We start from the raw sequence: 21,364 nt of genomic DNA, 5'->3' as shown, positions 1-21,364 counted from the left end.
AAATCTTGGCACTAAAATAATTGAAAAGATTAAAGCCACTCAGAACCACGGACGGTCATCGGAAAGACGTTAGACACCCCCGAGGGCTTTTCCCATTCCAGGAAGGTTCCACCAGCCTCTTCTTGTGCACTTGTGGAAATGGGAACTACCCTGGTTATAAGCGTGCTCATACCATCACTGCACAGCCCTCAGTGCTCCATGTGCCCCTGCTAACTCTGCTGTCTGATGTAACAAAGACCAAGCCCACTGTTTCATGTTATGCCCCTTCCTTCATTTATTAGGTAACAGCAGTGGCCTCCCAATTTTCCTGTTTTTCTAAGACAAATCCCCAATTTGTGTGATGATATCTTAGATACCTTTTGACTCTTTATCATCCTGTTCAACTTCCTCTCCGTATGTGATCAGTTACTGAGGATCAGGTATAGAAAATGTTCAGATGACTGAATATAATAAACATAGTAGAAAAGTTCTGTTTCAGTCTGCTATAATTAACTGTTTGTTGTCAGGTTAACTGTATCTTGAGGCAGCTTGTTAAACTTACTAGCACGGCCTGTGCCCTATACTGATTAAAATATAGAAATCTATGCAATCTTCAGAGTGTTTCTTGGGCCTCTCCAGACGAATTTATGGCTTCTTCCCACCCCAGTGACATCCTAAATTTGCTCTAAGCTCACTCTATCTCAGCTCAAACTCACCTGCAGCATACTCCAAGTTCATTCTAACCTCATTCTCACCTTCTTCTAAGACCAGCTCAACCTCATTTCCACCTCACTCTTACTGCATCAGAAAACCTTCTTCTCTAGGTACCTTTGATCCCTTTTAGTAAACTCCATAACATCCTTAAAGTTAAGCAAGCTGTACATCTTTTTATACTAGTACATGTATAAATTTGATCTTTTGTTTCTTAGCCAACTGAAACGGGTCCAATACACACTCTTAAAGATATTATCTAGAAGTAAATTCAACACTCCAGGTGTAGTACAATCAGCAGAGAACAGAGGTAACTTTACTACATTTGATCAACACAATACTTTCATGAGTGTAACCTAGATTTGCATTAGCATTTTGAGCAATGATGACACATCTATGTTAAACTTATGATCAACTTAAATGCTAAAGCCTTTTTCACAGTAGCATGTCAAAACAATTCAACCAGTAAGGATGTGATAAAGCATATTAAATGATAGCAATGTCAGTACTTTAGAGTAATGTTATAGACCATGGCTAAATTTACATAATAATAGAAGAGGCAATATGACCATAGTTATAATTTTAGGGTTAACCAAGTTTATTTTTTTTTCCATTACATCCCTCACTTAGCCAATGATCATTACTTCATTTCTGAGTTTAAGATTTTGATTTCTACTAAATCATTTGAGAAGAATGGTACATTAAGCTGTCAAGCACGGCTAGAAGAGGAAATTTTGACAGAGAATAAGAGAGAAGCATAATGAAGAGAACCATTTGCTTAGAAATATATAGAATAAAATGAGCAGAAAGGCTACCGAACAAGAAGGCTGAGATCACTAAGGTCACTAAACAAAGGTTCACTAGATCCAAAGTGTTCACTGAAGTTCATTCTGTTCATTACAGCACTAAAACTTCTATCCAACACTCCTTGCACTTCCCAAAAAGGCACATAGATGATGATTTCCACATTTTTGAAAGACAACATGTGTCTTCAATAGTAAAAGCTTCAGAGTCATGACAGAAGAGGAAACACGCCCAGATCTCATTATTGTGAGTGGAGGTTTCCTGGATATTACTGGGGTACAACAAAAAAGAACTATTTGAATAATATAAACTATGTTCATTAATTTTCTGTATTTCATAATTAATTTATTCAAATTAATTTTCCTATTTACTAGCTTCTAATGTGAAAAAGACTTAAGGATGCAGGAGAAAAGGTAGAGAGAGTTTAAGGACTTATTTTCAGGATTCAAGAGTTCATAATCAACCCAAGATTAAAGTTGGAAGTATTTAGTGCTACTAAATACTTTTGTGCATATGAATTTATACTCCAGGTTTACCAGGCAACAGAAACCTAAGATGGCAGGTTGGATTAATTTTATGGTAAGGAGACTATAAAAATAATCACTCAACAGCCCAGTCCAACTCTCCTTAAATTGTGTTAGTTTGACTGTCACATTGCAAATTCCTAATAGCTCATTTCATCTTTAGATTCATACCTGGTTGCAAAAATTAGATCTTACCAACAACAATAATAAATGCAGATGGGCACTGCCTCACCATAGTCAGAGAAATGAAGGGAAAAAAATGCCTGTCTTGTATATATGCTTCGTTTTTCATTGAGATATAGATATATTTTATATGTACAACATCCAACAGGGGTCATCGTATCTTTGGTGGTAGACAACAAAACATGGAAAGGTCTATCTTCTCTATTTCATTTTTCTGTAAGCACCAGTGAGACTGCTGTGAAGGCTTACTTCCTAATTACTTCTAGATACTCAAGTTGTGTGTCTATGTCAATCATGATGTGATATGACACGATAAGAGAGGATGACCCTGTGATGTGACATAATGCCCTGACCATAACTCAGAGATGCACTTAATGATGCACACATGCCTTCTGTATCTATAATCCAGCCAGCAAAAGGGCAGCGTCAAATGTCAGTCCGCTTTTCAATCTCTGTGCTAAATTAGCAACAAAGAGGAGTAGGGTGGTGTAATTATAAATTACTCAAAGCTTAATACACATAAAATCCCTCCCTCTAAGAGGCAACCATGCATATTAGCAGAAAAAGAAAACTGACTGGACTTGAAGCTCTGCAGAATGGTTAGTGAAAACGACAATCACATGACACTGCAGTTCTGTGTCCCCCTGCTGTTCTTACAGCACTCGTAAGTAAACTATGTTTACATATATAGCTAATATTTATAGAGTCCTTGGGCACTATAACTGGGGATTTCCTAGGCCTTAGGTTTCTAGGGAATTTAGGGTACCTTATGCTATGGTTTTAATGTGTCCTCTCCAAAAATTCATGTGTTGGAATTTTAATGCAACTCAACGCAATAGTGTTGGGAGGTAAGGCCTAACAGAAGGTGTTGAGGTCATGAGGCCTATGCCATCATGAATGGATTAATGTTGTTATAAAAACACTTGTAAAAGACGGTTTCTTTTCTCTTGCTTTTCTGCCATGTGAGGACTCAACAGTTGTCCCCTCTTGTCCTTCCACCTTCTGCTATGTGAGGATGAGCAAGAAGGCCCTCACCAGACACCAGATGTTGGTGCTTTGATCTTGGACCTCCTACCCTTCAGAACTGTGAAAAATTAATTTCTGTTCTTTATAAATTATCTAGTCTATGGTATTCTTTACAGCAGCACAAACAGACGAAGACAACTGAAATAATAGATTTCAAGAGTTTTCATTTCAGATCTTTTTTCAGATTGGTTTCAGGTAATGGCCAAGTCATCATAGTTTGTCCTCATGGTACACACTGATGGAGGAGAGCCCTAAATGTAGTGGATGGTGTACCTTTCTGCCTTAGTGACACAAAATTCTTCCTCAGGGCCAAGAAATTATCATGGGAATCAGAATAATAGTTCATCCCAGCAAAGCTGGGTGATAAAGAGAGCTGATTCAATTTTCCCAGTGTGATTACCTCCAAGAACTTTAGAAATGACCAGTCAAAAGAATCACAGACAGAAATGATGATCATTGTTTCTTTTGTTCTGCCAAATCTGCTTGGAAATTCTGAGAAGACTGATCCGCACACAACAGTTTAAAAAATAGCACTTTGTTTCCTCCACTCAAATTTAGTTTTTGCATCATATCATTACATCTGTTTATTCTTCTTGCACTTTCAGTTTCTAGACTGTTCTATTTGTCATTAATTTTGAGGCTTCTTATTGTCGAATAGTTTGAAAGTACATTTCCTTTCCTTGAGTCATATTCTCATGGGATTCTGTCAGTTGGTCAGGTCAGTTGGTGTTTTTTCCAAGTTGAAGTTTGTACCTTAAAGATTTTAGATGCATGGTGGCTCATACCTGTAATCCCAGAACTTTGGGAGGCCTCAGCAGACAGATGACCTAAGGTGAGGAGTTCAAGACCAGCCTGACCAACATTGAAAAACCCAGTCTCTACTGAAAATACAAAAAAATCAGCCAGGCTTAGTGGCATGTACCTGTAATCCCAGCTAACTGGGAGTCTGGGGCAAGGATATATAGCTTGAACCTGGGAGATGGAGGTTGCAGTGAACCAAGATCGTGCCACTGTACTCCAGCCTAGGTGACAGAGCATGAATCCATCTTGAAAAAAAAAATTTTAAATACAAACAACCAGGCTATAGATGATGGTGGCCCATCATTTCAGGCAAGCTGATAAAAACTTCACCTGGGTCTTTATTAAACATAAATACTTTCAGGTCTATATAGATTATCATTAACTTTATACACTTCAGAAGTCAATCCGTGATATCCAAAAGGGTAATATTCTAGGACCGTGCATCTCAGAATCACACATTTCATATCATTGTTCTCTGGCTGAAAAATCCTTCTCTAACCTGTATGTAGGGTACTTAAGGAGTGTAACATTAACAGTGACTACCAAAGACAAGTTTAATTTTACCGCAGTGTAGTAGAGAGATCCTGCTACAGGAATTAATATCAAAGAAACTCCTTTGCTTTCACTTTCAAGACCTAATAAATTCTGGAAGTGAAAAGAGAAGAGTAAATAGACCCAACTGATTTCTTCTTATTAACTATGTGTGACTACTTCTTTTGAAAAAGTACTTTAGATTGCTTCACTGATCAAGACTATCAACAAAAAACATACACAGAATAGGTTTTTCTGTGTGATGCCCATTATAATAAATAGAAAATTTACTGTAGAGAAATAATTATTTTTTCAAATACTTTGAAATAAAAGTAAAAATTTCTTCTCTCTTTCTCTTGCATCACAAATTGTAAGATAGACCATTTCTCCATAGGAATCAAACACAGTCCAATCAGCACAGTTGGTAAATGGTTCCAAAACAGGAAAGCAAATGAAAGATGACAACAAATATAAAATAGGAGGTATCCCGTTGAGTCATGAAAGTGTTTATTTTAGCTCAAGAATTGCTGACATCCCAAACTACTGCAGTCTACCTTGATCATCTTCTTCACGCAAATTCTATTTCTATTTTAAAAGTTATGTATGTACAGAAAGCCCATGGAAAACTTGGCAATGTACATGGTTTAAAAGGAAAATGGCAAGCTTCTTCTCTATGGTTACATTGGAAATAAATTATGTTGAGTGATTCACTATATTTTTAAAAATTCATATGGAGGGTCAGCCTGTGCCAAACTGATGAAGTACACCTTCCATTAATTACCATGGAACTTTGGAAGAAATGAACATGAAATTCAGTTCTGGGGGAAAAAAAAAAACTGTTTATATGTATTTCACTAGCTAACTAGGGTAAGATAACTCCATAGGTCCTTGGGAATCTCCAGATGCCTATGGAACACGCTTTCTAGGAAGAACGTAACTGTGATAATATATTACCCAAATTGAGACCCAGGGAGTGGGCGAGAGCAGTTAATATTTTACTTTATTGAGCATTTACATGTCCCAGTTCCTATGGTAGGCACTTAAAACATAATTACTCACTTTTTTCTATCAATGAGATTAAGTAGTTAGCATAATATGTATAGTATAAATATAAAAATTAACATTTTTGGAATAAAACTAGTTTACATAATAAGTAGCAACGCTGGTGGGAATTTGTCTGCAAAATCATTTCTTTAGATTAAACCATTTTTCCTCCAAGGAATCAAAATGTTCAACATTACTCAAGTGGGTCAGGAAACCTGAGTCTAAATCCATGCTTTATTCATAGCTTACAGACATTGGATAACTGCGTAAGCCTTCATTCCTCTTGTGTAAAAGAGAAAATTAATAATACCTATTTCATCAAGGTGATGATCAAATTATTAAATATATATAAAAATCTTTGGGCTGGGTGCAGTGGCTCATGGCTATAATCCTAGCAATTTGGGAGGCCAAGATGGGTAGATCACAAGGTCAGGAGTTCAAGACCAGCCTGGCCAATATCGGGAAGCCCTGCCTTACTAAAATTCCATAAATTATCCGGGCATGGTGGTACGTGCCTGTAGTCCCAGCTACTCGGGAGAACAAGGCAGAAGAATTGCTTGAACCCAGGAGGTGGAGGTTGCAGTGAGCCAAGATGGCACCACCACACTCCAGCTTGGGTGACAGAGTGAGACTCCATCTCACACACACAAAAAAATCTTTGACAAGTAACCAGAAAGAGCTATTATTTTTTGTGAACCTTCAATGTGTCACTTGTAAACTGAGACAACCAAGAGTGTTTCCACTATAATTCTATGATATTCTGTCTTGTGGTTTAGCAATTTCTGTATGTCTGTCCTGCTTCGAATAACTCATGGCTCCTATGACTAATCCAGGAGTGACTCAAAGAAGAGCCTGACATTTTAACAAGTAATTAATGCCAAGTCAAGTTCAGCAAAGAGAAAGGCTATAGTATCAGGTAACAATAAGAATCATGAACAAACTAGGAAGGTAAAAGAGAAAGAGAATGACTAGGTATTCAAAAGTGTAAATAATCAAGCAAGGGCTACTAGAGAAGGTGAAATTCAAGCAGAGAACTACATGAAGTGAATTGGCAGAGTCATTTGAAAATCTAGGGGGAAAGCATTTGGAGCAGAGGAAACAGCAAACACGGAAGTGCTAGTGTGTAAATAAGATTGGTGTGCTCAGGAAGAGCAGTAGGGCTGAAGTGCAAGGGGCCAGGGTGGAGGGGAGGGGTGGCCACAAAGCTGCTGGCAGTTCACACAGGACCTGGCAGACCAAGTTTCATTCTCAGGAGTCTGGAACCTTATTTTACCTGTTACCTTCAGCCAAAAGAGAGGTTCATGCACATAAGTGACATCAATGATTTATATTTTTAAAAGCCCACTGGCTGCTGTGTACAGAAAATCCTGAAGAGGAGGCAGGGACAGAGGTAAGGACTACAGTGAGGAGATCATTATGAAAGTGCAGGGAAGAACAGTGGTTTGAACTAGACTGCGAGTGTTCGAGGGTTGGTCTGAGGATACAACATGAGTGTCATGTTGACAGGACTTGGCTAAAGCACTGGCAATAAAGTGACAGTGAATGATGATTCAGGTTTGCTCTGTATTGGAACGGGGCATGTAGAAAGACCTTCAACAGAAGCTAATGCTGTCTGCTTGCCTAGGCTGCCCCCAGCAGTGCCCTTTCTCTCCTATGTCCTCTCAGATCTGCCCAGTTCTTCTTCCCTAACCCGTCTGCTGGGCTTTCTCAAAATTGCCAGTTCTCCAGGTAGGTCATATTTGACCTCTGTCCCCTATAACTCCATGATTAGAACTCAGGTTTAAAGTAAAGAGATAGTATAGAAAAAAATAGCCTGGAAGCTCCAAAATGGTCACCACAGCTCAGCATGTAGGGAGTGCCCCCAAAGTCGACCAAAGGGAATGATCGGTCAGAAGACATTAACTGTCTGCTATGTGTCTTACCCTGGTTTTGACACCATCGAAAATTTAACAGAAGTTCTAAAACTTAACTACCCAGGAATTTAAATGTAGTTGAAAAACAAAGCAGCCTGAATATCACAATTACAAACAAAATTAAATCTCATAATGATATCACTATGGCTGCATCCTAAAAATATAAGAATTCAGTACAGAAAAAGGTATATGAGTTCTTATCTGGCAGTACCCAACACGGTGACTGGCATACAGTACCTTCCATGATTTAAAAAGTTTATCAATGCATTACTTAGTTAATTTATTAACAGAACTGAAGTAGCTGGGATTGGCATTATGTAAGAGAGATACTGGAGGGGGAAAAACATTAAATTTATTCTGCAAGTTTTTTGTGCAAAAAAATATACAATATAGGCCAACTACTGGAACAGTGATAAGGCTGAGAAAATACCATCATGCTATTTAATTACAGAAATAATACATAGGAACCATTCTTACCCTTTCTTTCTGTTTGCCACCTCATCAATATACAAAGTTTTATCTTTGCTATCATGAGATAAATTTTCCATGAAAGGAGAACAAGGCCTCTCTGAATTTTCATAAGCAGCATCACTGTCCCCTCTCCGCATACTGCGCCTTGCTGCCGCCCACCCCAGAGAAGTCTGTGTCAGTTCCCCCCAGTCTCCCTGTGAGCCTGTAAAGCTGGTTGGCAATTCTATCTGGTTGCCATTTGAATATTCAAAAGCATCTTATATAGTAGCAGACCACTTGTTTTCTGGAGAAGTATTAGGCCTTGCTTTGACCCTTGGTATCTCTTCTATTGCCTAAAAGAGAAAAGCTACAGCAATATACCAGATTGTCAACTTCTTCTCTAAGCTGATTTTATCTTTGCCCTTAACTTTAAACCAAATAACAAAGGAAATGGACCACAAATGGATTGGTTTAAAGGTGAATCCCAGATACAAAATGGCTTAGCTGACAGGAGAATTCACCCACATAATCTCTGCCACATTACAATTTTTAAGTAGAGCCATTAGTAGTTTCTTTTCAACAATTTACACCAAAAGGCAGGGTATTCTCCACGTTTCTTTGCCTTTGTCCCATAATACATTAGGAAGACTGCCAATATTAATTTAGTTGAGAAGAAAGACTGACTTTCTTGCCTGTCTGTTTTCATTCCTTCAAAAGGAGTGACTTATCTCCTATTTTTCATTATAAGGAGAGACCCCAAACAGTGTCATTGCCAGAGACTCATTAGCCAGCCTCACATTCTACCCCACTCACAAGGTTAGAATCAAAATTGAATTGCCACAGTACATCTAAGCAGTTTGGAGAAATTCACTGATTTATTACAAGGAATGCAAAAAGCTGAAGAAAATCCTTTTCACACATCAGATGGACAACTTTAAATTTCTCTGGATGACCAGCAAACGGAAACTTACCTTTCAGACGGCTAAGAAGCCCTTATTCTCCCTTCTTTATTTGCTAGGACAGATACGTTAGTCAGCCATCTTCTCTCCAATCAACCCCTCCCTAAAATACCATTAGGAAATACATCAGAGAGCTCCCCTTCATTCATGAGAAAATCCAGCTGCAATCTCCTCAGGCATTTTAAGGTATGAGTCTTTGGTGAGATATTCTTTTTCCTTCTTTATGGCTGAAAGTTAGAAAAGCTGCGGCCTACATTCATAGAGGCCTCTCCAAGCAGTTAGATCATATTCCAGTCTGGTGAGAAAGCCTTTGATTAAGGTAGCTTTCTCTTCACCTACTGTGACAAGCCCAGGAGGATGTCTGCCTTGCTAGTATGATTAACCGGCTGTGAGAAGGAGCTCTAGTATTAGAGCAGAGCTGGCTTCTCTGTACTAGGTTCTCAGAGCAGAGGAAGAAAGGATATGGGAAACTGACCCCAAAGAGAAAAAAGTCAAGAAGTTCATACATTTTCACAGTGATCATTCTAGCACTCAGGTCCCTGCTTAGGAACATACAAACATTCACTTACACAATACTCCCACACTCTCCACCTACATAAAGGTTTGATATTAGATGCAATACAAAGGTTGCAAGTTCTCCAAAACGAGATATGCTTTTAAAAACTGATTGCAAAAAACTGCACCTATTTTTTCCATGATACAAAATCACCCTAAGACATATATGTTAGCACATAGTGTGCTTACTGTTAAAGGAAAATTATACAGGACAAGATGAGCAAACAGAAGTTGCTTTTATTCTGATGTTGTCACTAGCAATATGTGCATTCGCACAGACCACTTTTGAATGCTCAACTCCACTGAAACAAAAGGTGGAGTAGTGTTTAAGGATGGGGTGAACTAGTGAAAAATACTGGAGAATATTCGTGGGGAGGCCAATCAATGGAATGTGGAATTATTCCTAACTTTGCAAATGTTTTTCTCTGTGACTAGGTCATCTGTGTTTGCTAATTGTTACCTATAGAAGTTAGGGTCCTACCCTCCCACAGAGACTGGGAGATAGGAACACTATTTCCAGTTATTTCAAAGAGATGATTCCCAGGTCCCCTTGACAAAGACCTTTCCTGGATTGTAAACTTGCAAAAGCCTAGGAGAAGATTTACATATCAACGGGACATAGAAAGTATTTACAATGGCATGTTTTCGAACACAGGAAATTTCTGCTCTAGGAAACAGAGGTCAAAGACCCACAGTCAAGAGAAAACCTTTCTGAAGTTTAGTCAAGCAGAAGGGAATCTTAAAGCAGTCTTGCTCATTACTCATTCGCAGCAGCTCCTCAAGGAGCTGTCTCTCTTTCTGCCCGTGCCTCCACTTCCCTCAGAAAGACAGAACACTCTCAGACGATCCAGTTTAGGTCACACTCCCTAACTAGCTTCCCACGGCCCTACAAGTTGTGTCAGCGTGCCTTAACACCCTTTACCTCTCTGTGTTCTGAAACTTTTTATCTCTGTTTTCCGAATGTCATCCTCAGCTCAGTATTACAATATTTAGCAAAACGAATAAACATTTTTCTAGCCTATTAAAAAAACAAAAAACAAAACCTGTGGCTGCCAAACTACATCTGTCCACATGGATAAGATCTGGAAATTTCAGTAGCCTCAGAAATAAAATTATCTAGTTTTTAAAGGGCAAATTTTAAGAATCGGTGTTTGTAACTTTAAATACAAGTAGTTAGCCAAGGTAGTATTAGTTTGCCAAATGAAAAAACAAAATCATTGACACCAGCAACTAAGTTTTAGATTTGAATTGAATTTGGTTTTATTGAGAAAACAGATGACATTTCAGGTTTCAGGTTCAATCTATCTACATATAGATAGACTAATACAAATATATAGATCTTTAAATATATATATATATATATATATATATATATATATATATATAGAGAGAGAGAGAGAGAGAGAGAGAGAGAGAGAGAGAGAGAGAGAGGAGAGAGAGAGAGAGAATTGCTGCCTGTGTCAGTCACAATGGTAGATTCTTTCACACAGAATCACGTATATTTCATGATTCTTTTGTTACCTTTTCCCTTCCTCACCTTCTCTGGTTCCTTTCAGAGTACTCAAGTCTCTCCCCAATCCAAGTGTTGATGGTTTGTACATATTTCAGTGTAAATTTAAGTTGAACGCAGGCTTTTCTTAGAGGCACTTTCATCAAATCCTTTTGTCCTAGTACTGATATGACAGGCTTTGTCCTTACTGAAAACAATACCCACTATTGAACCCAAAATAGTTTAAAATAAATAAATGATTGTCCTCCCGGACCAGACCCCATGAATACCTTCTCCTCACTCCCATACTCCCACCTTTAACTTAACTTTCTTAGTTAGCCTCAGGGCCATTTCTAGAGGTTAGTTTCTTTGATTCCTTAAGGTTACATTGATGTCATAACCCAACCCTAGACAGATGACTTCCTGAGGGCTCAGGGTCTTGAGGGGGACAGAAATCTGTCCATGGGCCTACAGTTCTTTCTGTTCCCCTCCATTTTGCCCATCTGAGTGCTAATGTTCATTGAATTCCAGCACTTTGTTGCTAAACCTATGCATTGCTGAGGGCAGCCTGGTGAATGTGTGGTCACCTAAGACAAATCTAAAGCAAACTTCTCTGGGGAGTGGAGGAGTTACGATCACTGCAGTGCCAGTGGAAAGTGGGGGTCATCCTAATATTCATTTGAATGAGTTTCAAAGGGTTATTACAAATCAGGAGACATTTTAAGAGAACTTCAAAACTCTGTTAAGTCATTTTTTGACATTGTTTGACTAAGAATAACTACTATTAGACTTTGGGAATTTATCATTGACTCAAAAATAGTTAAATGTATCAAAATTGACAAGACTGTCAAGGGAATAGACTCAGAAAAATACATTGTGAGGAAGTCATTTCTCCATAGGTCCTGTTTGAATGAAAATAGCTTTCACTAAATCATGTATCAGGACTGTTCCTTCCTCTTAAATAGCCAGCAGGAGGCTCAGGAAAAAAAAATCTGTTAATTGGGTATCTGTAGGTTTTAGGTTTTGAATTCAGTTCAGCGTTTTTGAACAACTACCCCAGGCTACCCCAGGAGAGCATCGTGCTAAGGAATACAGGAGGAACAAAACACAATCCTTCCTGCACAAGCTCTAACACAATGAATAAAAACAGGATTCTAATATCCATAGTGAAGAACAGAAAGGATTAAAAGGCATGAAAGTGACAATCAGGTGACATGGGGCTCAGAAAATTAAGAGACTTTGGGAGTAAGAAAAGCCTTACGCAGAAGCAGGACTTAGGTTAGACTTCAAGGAAAATGCTGGTGTCTGATTCACAGACAGCACATATGGAATTTCCTTAGGCAGTCAGAGGTGTCCCTAAAGCCATGTCAAGACTCCACCTTGAACACTCAGTCCAAACACAATTAACCTGAGCCTCTGGAGACACACAGACTAACCGGGGAGGCATTCAAGAATTAGCCATTTGTCACAAATTGTTATGGTCAACAGAATTGTTGTTAAAGCAGCAATGACAGACACAGAATTTGGGTACTGAAGGAACACTCACCACGATCTTTTGGGGCCATCTATCATTTTTGCAGCTATTCTTCAATAATTTGCACAAGGAAAATTTACTGTTTAAAAACTGCCCAGAGTACAGTACTTGGAATGCACCAGAAGGTCTATTCAATGGAGCCATAATAAAACTGATGGACCACGATCTAGATGGCGAGGTCATGGGTCACAAACCACAGCCCGTGGGCCAAATCTAAGACTTCTTTTGGTAGCGTCACCTAAAAATGGTTTAGACATTGTTCAAATGTTGTTAAAAACAAAACTTAAAACTTAACCAAATCAAAAAAGAAAATACCCAATGGGAAGATTATGTGTGGCCATCAAAGCCTAAAATATTTACTGTCTGACCCTGGTCCTTGACAGAAAGCATTTGCCAACCCTGGTCAGGATGATGAACACCTGAGGTTTGATACTGGAGAGAGCCCCAGTGATTTTGTGTTTACATACTAGTATTAAGATATTTAAAACAGGTAGTGCTAAATGCCCTCAAATGCATTTCTACGTGGTCTTAACTGAACACACTCCAAATGGTACAGGTGGAAACACTGAGGCAGAGAAAGAAAAGGATAAGAATGTACAATAAAAGTGAAATCTCCAAACCTAAATTCTTTCCTTCTAACATCTAGATGAGGCATACTGATGATAGTTAACTTGTTTAACAAGCATTTATTAAGACCGTATACATTTGTGTATTTGGAGAAGACTCACTATTGTTTTAAGGGGTATAACATAGAAAACAGTAGCCCCTTTGAAACATACAATCTACATGAACAAACTCCCAGAAAACTACAAGCATAAGACAACAGGGCACACGTTTGAAAGGGAAAGGGAACAAAAAGGCAGAGAGTAGTTGCTGCCAGATGGACCATGCAGTGCTAGCTCACTGAAGGACAACAAACTTGAGCTGTCCTGAGCAAAATCATGTTACATATTAGGAGAAGAAAAAGATTTCCAAAATAAGGCAACAAGGGCACGAGGCAGATATTAAGTGGGAAAAAGCCAAGAACCAGTTTTGGAAATAGCAAGAGGCAAACTGAAAGCGTAAAAAGTCAAGCGACCCTATACAGAGCAGATCAAAAGGGAACCTGTGGGGAACTTTTTAAATGGTTTGGAAAGATTTTTGTTGTTTGTTTTTTGAGATGGAGTTTTGCTCCTGTTGCCCAGCCTGGAGTGCAATGGTGTGATCTTGCTCACGGCAACCTCCGCCTCCCAGGTTCAAGTGATTCTCCTGCCTCAGCCTCCTGAGTAACTAGGATTACAGGCATGTGCCACCATGCCTTGCTAATTTTGTATTTTTAATAGAGATGGGGTTTCTCCATGTTGGTCAGGCTGGTCTCAAACTCCGACCTCAGGTGATCCACCCGCCTTGGCTTCCCAAAGTGCTGGGATTGCAGGCTGAGCCACTGCGCTCGGTGGAAAGGTTTTTTTAACTAAAACTTGATTTCTGGTTGTTAATACTACTACTGATAGTAGTAGTAATATGAGGTGAAGCATGTTTATTAAGGATGCCTATTAACTCAAGCAATGCTGAAAATACGAAGTGTTAACATCTCTGTAGATGAGACTCTAATGATCAGACGGGGAAGTAAATACAGGGGACACAAGGTACAAAATATGAAGTGTTAACAACATCTCTGTATTAGATGAGCAGGCAGGGGAAGTAAATGCAGGGCACATATGCATATCTCCTTAGCTCTAAAGTGAATCCTCTTAGCTACTCTGCTATAACATCTCCCGTTCAAAGGGGACCTGGCAACATATGAAAAAAAAGAGAGTAGAGACAGCAAATCTTATAAGGAAAAAAATATTGCCAACAATAGCTTTGAGGCCTCTTCTTCAAGCTCACTGTGCCTGGAAAGGTAGTTTGTGATGAGCGTCCATTTTGAGAGGCAGGCTAGATGCCTAAGAGAAAACTGAATTGTAATCCCTAATCAAGAAATAGAAGAAAAAAATTAATAAACCTCTTATCACAAAATGAGATACTTGTAAAGGCCACAGGTTTTTTGTTTCCCCAAATAAAAAAGGCAGAAAGCAATGTGTGCATAGAATTCTGTATTTCCATGTGTCAGTCATCATTCTCATCCCTGCCATAGGCATTTATTTGTATCCTTTGCCTTATTTCTGACACATAAAAAAGGAATATTTCATAAAACATATAAAATGCAACTATCAGTGGAGCCTTTAGACAAATATTTTATTACCAGAATGTTTAGAGCGTGTGTTTTGATGTTTCTAAATTACCATACGCTTTTATTGTAAACAGGAACTGCTTCATTTGTTGAATAGGAATGATACATTACATTGACTGTTCCTGACACTGTACTGAGTCTGAAATTAAAGAGAAAATGTAACCTCTGTAATATTTCCAACCTTGACTACCCTGTTTCGGAGATATAAGCTGTTTGCATTTTACCACCTTCTGTTACTATGCAGTCTTTGTAAATACATTTCAATTACCAATGGGCACAATCAAAAGTAAATAATTTCTTCCCATCCATGAACATTGAGTAATAAAGTTAAAAAAAAAACCTCCCCATGTTGCTAAATGGCAGAAAAAAACATTGCTGGGATCATCAATGCATAACATTCCTAGTTTTTATTGGAGAGTGCAAACCATCTTATTTTAGAAGCTTGAAAACAATCCTTCACACAACTGAATCTTGGCTGAGGTTGTGTGGGATGATGCGGCAAAGGTTGTAATGAACGACTCCGATATCCCAGGACTGTGTCTGCCTGTCAGATTAATGTATACAAACCCGTTCCTGGCTTTCATTGGGCTGCACCAAGTGTACAATTCTCCAGTGAGCCCAGGAGTCAGAAACTGTCAATTACAAAGAAATGGCTGGCAGACTGAATGAATATTTGAGTGTAATTATCACAGCATCCACCAGCAGCAAAGACTCCAGAATAGTGCACACTAATGTTACCATCCTTTCCCTGAATAAAACACCCATCCTTACATTATGTGATACCAATGCCTAATAGAGGTGATGAAGCAGGACGCAGGCAATTTATTTTGCCAGCCACATGTGACCCAAGATGTTACTCATCACTGAGCAACAACTGCTTTTGCCAAAAGCATTATTTTCAAAAATTTAAGACAGTCCCAGCTTTCTTCTGGTGATCCTAGAGCCCCTCTCTCTTCTAGCTTTATAGTACAAAAACAATAGTTAGGGCATGCTTTTAAATAGTGTGGGCTGTCGAGCCATGAACTTTTCTAGAGTCTCTTTCCTCATGGACCAAAATGGAGGAGTTGACAGATATCTTGGCTCAGATATTTGTAATGTTGTTACACTGATATTTCTTTCAGTAAAACTTTCAGAGGGGTAACTCTCAAACTTGATCACTTTGTGAATGCATTGTAGGCGGCACCAGCAATTCAATTTCTTTGTATCAACCCCTTCTGTTTTTGAAAGAAGAGAGTAAAAAGAGTATTATCACCTTTTCTGCACAGTGATGAGGTTCTTTCCTGAGCTACAATCCTTCTAAAACAGCATCTTTTCATCTTCTTATGAAGTCAGACACTCCTTTGAAAATCTGAAAAAGAGCCATATGCTCTTGCCAGAAAAAAAATTTTAAGAAATATGACCATACGCACATATGCACACACACATACACACACATAGCCCTACCTACACAAGCCAACTTCATGGCATGTGACTTATGCAGTTGCAGGTCTCTTGCTCAAAAGGTTGCCATGCTTGTTGTAATACTCTGCTGTTGCCATCTTGAAATTCTTCATGACTTGAACTCTGAACTTGTGTTTTGTAAGAGAAATGCAGTGGGATAGTGGAGCATAAGCAGAAGAAAAAATGTAAAATTGTCACTCCATTCACATACAGTATTCACAATGTCTCATGATCACAGAATTCCAACGGACCACCATGTGTGAGAGCCCAGCGAGTCTGAAACCAAGGACAAGATAAGCTTTCTTTTTTAGAAAAGTATCTAAGTTTTTAAATTAAAATTTTACCTTGTTAAGATGAGATTCTGATTTGGAAACAAAACCCAAAGGCAAGCTCTCCATTGTGTTCATCTCTTCTGTTCCTGGACATGGAGTAGGAGAGGCTGGGTTCCTATTGGACAGTGAAGGACAAGATGGTCTAGTCCCTCACTGGGCAGAGTCTGGCCCTTGACCCAGGCCATCTCTTCATTCCCACAATCCCTGCGTACCCAGCTGGAGACAGGGGTGACAATAGCAGAGGTGACAGGGCAGCTGTTACATCAGTTACTCAGAGGCACCAACAGCCCTAAGAGACCACACTTTCAATTCAAACTAGAACTTTCTTCAAATGCAGAGGAAAAAAAACAGTATTCTAAGAAACACAAACAGCCAAGGAACTCTATCATATCCCCTCTTGTTACTGGTACTTCTCTGTATTAGCTGACCACCTACATTGAAAATGATGGCATAGAAGAAAAAGCAGAAATAGAGCATACCACAGGTCTCTGTCCTTGAACTTCCTCTTTATTTATCAGTAATCCATAGATAGTGAGTGTTCATAGGATACGTGTGTACCAAAAAGTGATGTGAAACCAGCTGAGTTAGTTTTATGCAGTGCTTCCATTGTTCTGGTGAGAACAAAATACATACGCAAAAAGAAACAGAAATTGTGTAAATTTGGTGATTCCACCTACAGGCTAAATGCATTTTTAAAAGGCATCACACAATATAAATATGAACAGCAAAATCCATGCTAATCATTTTAAATGTTTTTATTTTATACTTACAAATTTAAAATGCCAAGTCAAAAGATAAATCATGGAAGAGAGGAAAAAGCTTTACATTTTAGCACCTTAAAGATACTACAGATTATAAAACGGCACCTCCTGTTTGAACAAAAGACCCCATATTTTCACTTTGCCCCAAAACCTAAAAATCACGTAGCCAGCCCTGTTCCTACAAATATTATGTATACAATTTCATGAGAACCCCAGATCCTTACAAGGTGACAAGTTAAGAGGATATGTGTGTGTGTGTGCACGTGCGTGTGTGTAATTTTTAGATAAACAAATCTTAATATTTTAGATATGATGAAATGCTTATATTTCATATATTTTTTCTAAATAAAAGAGACTCATGGGGCAGAAAGGTATTTAAAATAGGGGAATACCTAGACATAGAGCAATTATTGATAACATCAAAATTCAGAAGATTCTGCTACTGAGTTTATTCCTTTCTCTAATTCTCTTATTATGTCAACACCTGAAGGATCTCTTAAAGTAGCCTGTGACAAGACAGCTCTGACTCATTTTTCAAATAATAATTTTATAATCAGTAGCAAACAGAAAATGAATTTAAAGACTTATATACTAATAAACTGCAACTGTTCTTTCATTATCCAGAGCTCTCAAAACAATAATTGTCTATGCTCCCATGTTCTACATTGTTTTTTAATGAATACACATCAAGAAAACATTATATGTATCTAGCAGATTCAATAAAGTAAATTCCATTTATGTGTCTAAATACTTTCTGGCCCTTATCTAAAATTAATCTCTAATAGAATTTAGAGGCTTTAAATTATTTTTGTTCTCAGAAACCTACAAAGCACTCATCAATTATGTTCCCAGAAATTGACCAAAGAGGAGGGAAGGGAACTTAGGCTGCATTTTTTAGAAGAAACACACAAACCAGGCAGAATGGCACCATTTTTTCTTGCCTGATGCTTAATTTTTGAATAGCAGAAATCCAAGAAAAGGTAGAAAAATTGTCTGGCTCTTGATGCTTATTAGATCCTACATATTTAAATTTTTATGCCATGTAACAATGGCATTCTTTTAAGTTTTATGCCCATGGCAACCTGACTCAGTGAAAAATGAACTAAGATCAAAAAACCTGGGTTTCAGTATAATTTCTGACACTAAGTTTATGGCCCATTTTAGGTCAGCCAGCCCACCTTCATTGCTTCCTCTCTAAAGGAAGAGGACTGGTATGAGTCCTACTCAGCTTTCAGATGGCTTGTAAGAATTAAGAGAATGTTTGAAAGCCTCTGAAGGTGCAGCCATAAGCCATACAACAATTTGTAACCACTTTTTAAAATACTATTTCACGGATTTATTTTTCAACTGATACTTGGTTTGTTTCAGTCAACCTCAAAATATTTCCCCAGGCACATGTTTCTAGTGTTGAACTAAGCACTAATGTCCCTAACACATGGGTTAATTGGTATATGCCTTGGGCACACTGTTTACAAATAATTTGCTATTTCCAGTAAACACATATGAATGGATTGAGCATAAACATGATATTATGTATTTTAATAGGTGAAAGCTTATAGTGTTTAAAATCCACTTCTCTGGAATTGAATAAAGGCTATTAAGACTATTTCACTAAATACATTTCGTGTTCAGAGAGGTTTATGATAGGTTTTGCATTCAGATCCCTTCTCAAACACTAGGATTAAAGAGAACAGTAAAGAAAAGCCATCAGACTTCAGGGGGAAAAAGGCATTCACTTATAACTGCTAAGTTCTGTAGGGGACTCCTGTTTTCAATTATACATCCTGAATCAAGACAAAAAGTGGCTTCATTCCAAATAAATATATGCAATCCAATGTTGCACAAAAAGATGCAAGGACTACAGTAAGCTGTGTCACTTTTTTGGCCCTATATTTTGGGTTTTAAGACTAATGTCACATTACCAATTCAACACTGATATTAGTAATTCAAAAGTTTGCTGCGTGAAGCAATTGTGAGTTTTGCTGACTTTACAACCATTTAGAGTTTTACCATAATTCAATGGCCTGCCCCCCAAATTCTCTATCATTTGAACATTTGAGAAACAGGTTTCCTAACTCTGCCATTGACCGACTGAATCAAAGTCTCCAGAAGCAGGATCCAGGAATCTACATATCAAAAGCTCCCATGGATTTCTGAAATCCTGCCAGTTTGAAAACCACTAAGTTGAGAGTTCTGAATGTAAAGCATGAAGATGGTATAATCGATGTACATCCATGGCCTTCCTGCTGTTGGTGGGTAGTTGCTTATTTTTATTGTTTGCTTGTTTTTGTTGAAAACTAACATCTCTTGGTGAACTAGAGGGCTAGATGTTACTGATGGGTGTTTTAATTCATTTCAATTCAATGAGCTTTAATACAGTACATTGGTTCTCAGATTTTAATGTGTATTAGACTCATCAGCGGTATTATTAAAAATGCAGATTTGGGGGACCTATCTGTTACTATAACTCAGTAAGACTTATCTAGGAAGATGAAATTAACATTTTAAATAGCATCCTAGATGTTTTGAAGAGCCAGCTAAAGTAATGTTGCTGTAGTAAGTGCAGTGTGTTCTAAGATCCTACCTTGCATTTGTATGGCAATTTGTGCATTACGAAGAATCCTAATATTCATGCTCTTATTTAATCTTCACGTGTTAGGAGATAAGATAGGTATCAATACTCCTACATGGTGGATGAAGTTGAAAAATATGACAAATATTAAACTCCAGATCCAGTAATCAAAACTAATACCATATCCAATGTTCCCCTCAGGAATGAAAACAATGAAGAAAAAATACAGAAAAATTTTAATGTGATGACCACATCTTAAATCAGATATTTACCTGTCTAATGATCTTCAGAAATTACTTTCAAGAAAAACCTAGAGGAAAGTTGAATAGGTTAAATGTCTGAAACAAAATCCAATCTAAGTTATCTCTCTCAATTCAACTAATAATTTTAGAGAATCTATTTTATACTAGATACCATGGTAAGTTATTAGTAAAATTCCAAAATTGAATTTATCAAAAGAAAACACCAAATATTAACCAGTTATTAAAAGCACGAGTAGTATTGAAACATATTGGGAGAGGTATTATGGTCTGAATATTTGTGTCCCCCAAAAATTCAAAAGTTGAAACCTGTATTAGTCCATTTTCATGCTGCAGATAAAGACATAACCGAGACTGGACAATTTACCAAAAAAAAAAAAAAAAAAAAAAAAAAAGAGGTTTATTGGACTTACAGTTCCACATGGCTGGGGAGGCCTCACAATCATGGCAGAAGGCAAGGAGGAGCAAGTCACATTTTACATGGATGGTGGCAGGGAAAAAGAAAGCTTCTGCAGTTTCCTTAAACTCCGGTTTTTAAAAAACATCAGATCTCGTGAGACCCATTCACTATCATGAGAACAGCACAGGAAAGACCTGCCCGCATGATTCTATCATCTCCCACTGGGTCCCTCCCACAACATGTGGGAATTATGTGAGCTGCAAGATGAGATTTGGGTGAGGAAACGGAGCCAAACCATTTAAAAACCTAATATTTATGATGGTTCTGTTTGGAAATGGCACCTCTAAGAAAATAAGTGAGGTTAAATGAGGTCATAAGGGTGGGGTTCTAATCTGGTAAGATTAGTGACCTTAGAAGAGACACTAGAGTTCTCTCCCTCCTACACATGCACTAAGGCCATGTGAGGACATATAAAGATAATGACTATCTACAAGCCAGGAAGAAAGGCCTCTTCAGAAACTGAATTTGCCAGCACCTTGATCATGGACTTCTAGCCTCCAGAACAATGAAAAAAATAATTTCTGCTGTTTAAACCATCCAAGCTGTGGTGTTTTGTTATACAGAGGACATGATACAGAAGGGAAGTCCTAGGCATTAGGGGCTATGGTTGAATTTAGCAGTGTGTGGTGTTGGGCCTAAAAGTACAACCCAATATTATGTGCTGCCTTGACATCTGGCATAACCAGAAAGGCCTCAAATGGCCTAACTGAAAGTTCCTTTCCCCACTCTACTCCCATAGATAAGACCCTGCAACAAAACGGTCTGACTTATCAAAAGACTAGGTATATATCCTACTTATTTCACAGTAGTAGGCTTCAGTTCCCTTC

General features: G+C 38.1%; 1 long non-coding RNA gene across 1 annotated transcript in view; it reads right to left on the bottom strand.

Annotated features, from left to right (window-relative positions):
- LOC144579166 (uncharacterized) overlaps positions 1–21,025 on the bottom strand; it is a 57,738-nt gene extending 36,713 nt beyond the window's left edge. Inside the window, exons 1-5 of the long non-coding RNA XR_013526101.1 lie at positions 20,491–21,025; positions 20,090–20,127; positions 16,964–17,095; positions 16,156–16,599; positions 15,965–16,060 (exon numbers count right to left, since the gene is read on the bottom strand). This is a non-coding gene — a long non-coding RNA (uncharacterized LOC144579166). The remainder of the gene's footprint in view (positions 1–15,964; positions 16,061–16,155; positions 16,600–16,963; positions 17,096–20,089; positions 20,128–20,490) is intronic.
- Between the last annotated feature and the right edge of the window lie 339 nt (positions 21,026–21,364).

This window comes from Callithrix jacchus, chromosome 14, assembly GCF_049354715.1.
Source record: "Callithrix jacchus isolate 240 chromosome 14, calJac240_pri, whole genome shotgun sequence".
In the NCBI taxonomy this organism is placed as follows: Eukaryota; Metazoa; Chordata; class Mammalia; order Primates; family Cebidae; genus Callithrix; species Callithrix jacchus.
The sequence above is the reverse complement of the archived record's forward strand: the minus strand, read 5'-3'. Positions and strand labels throughout refer to the sequence as shown.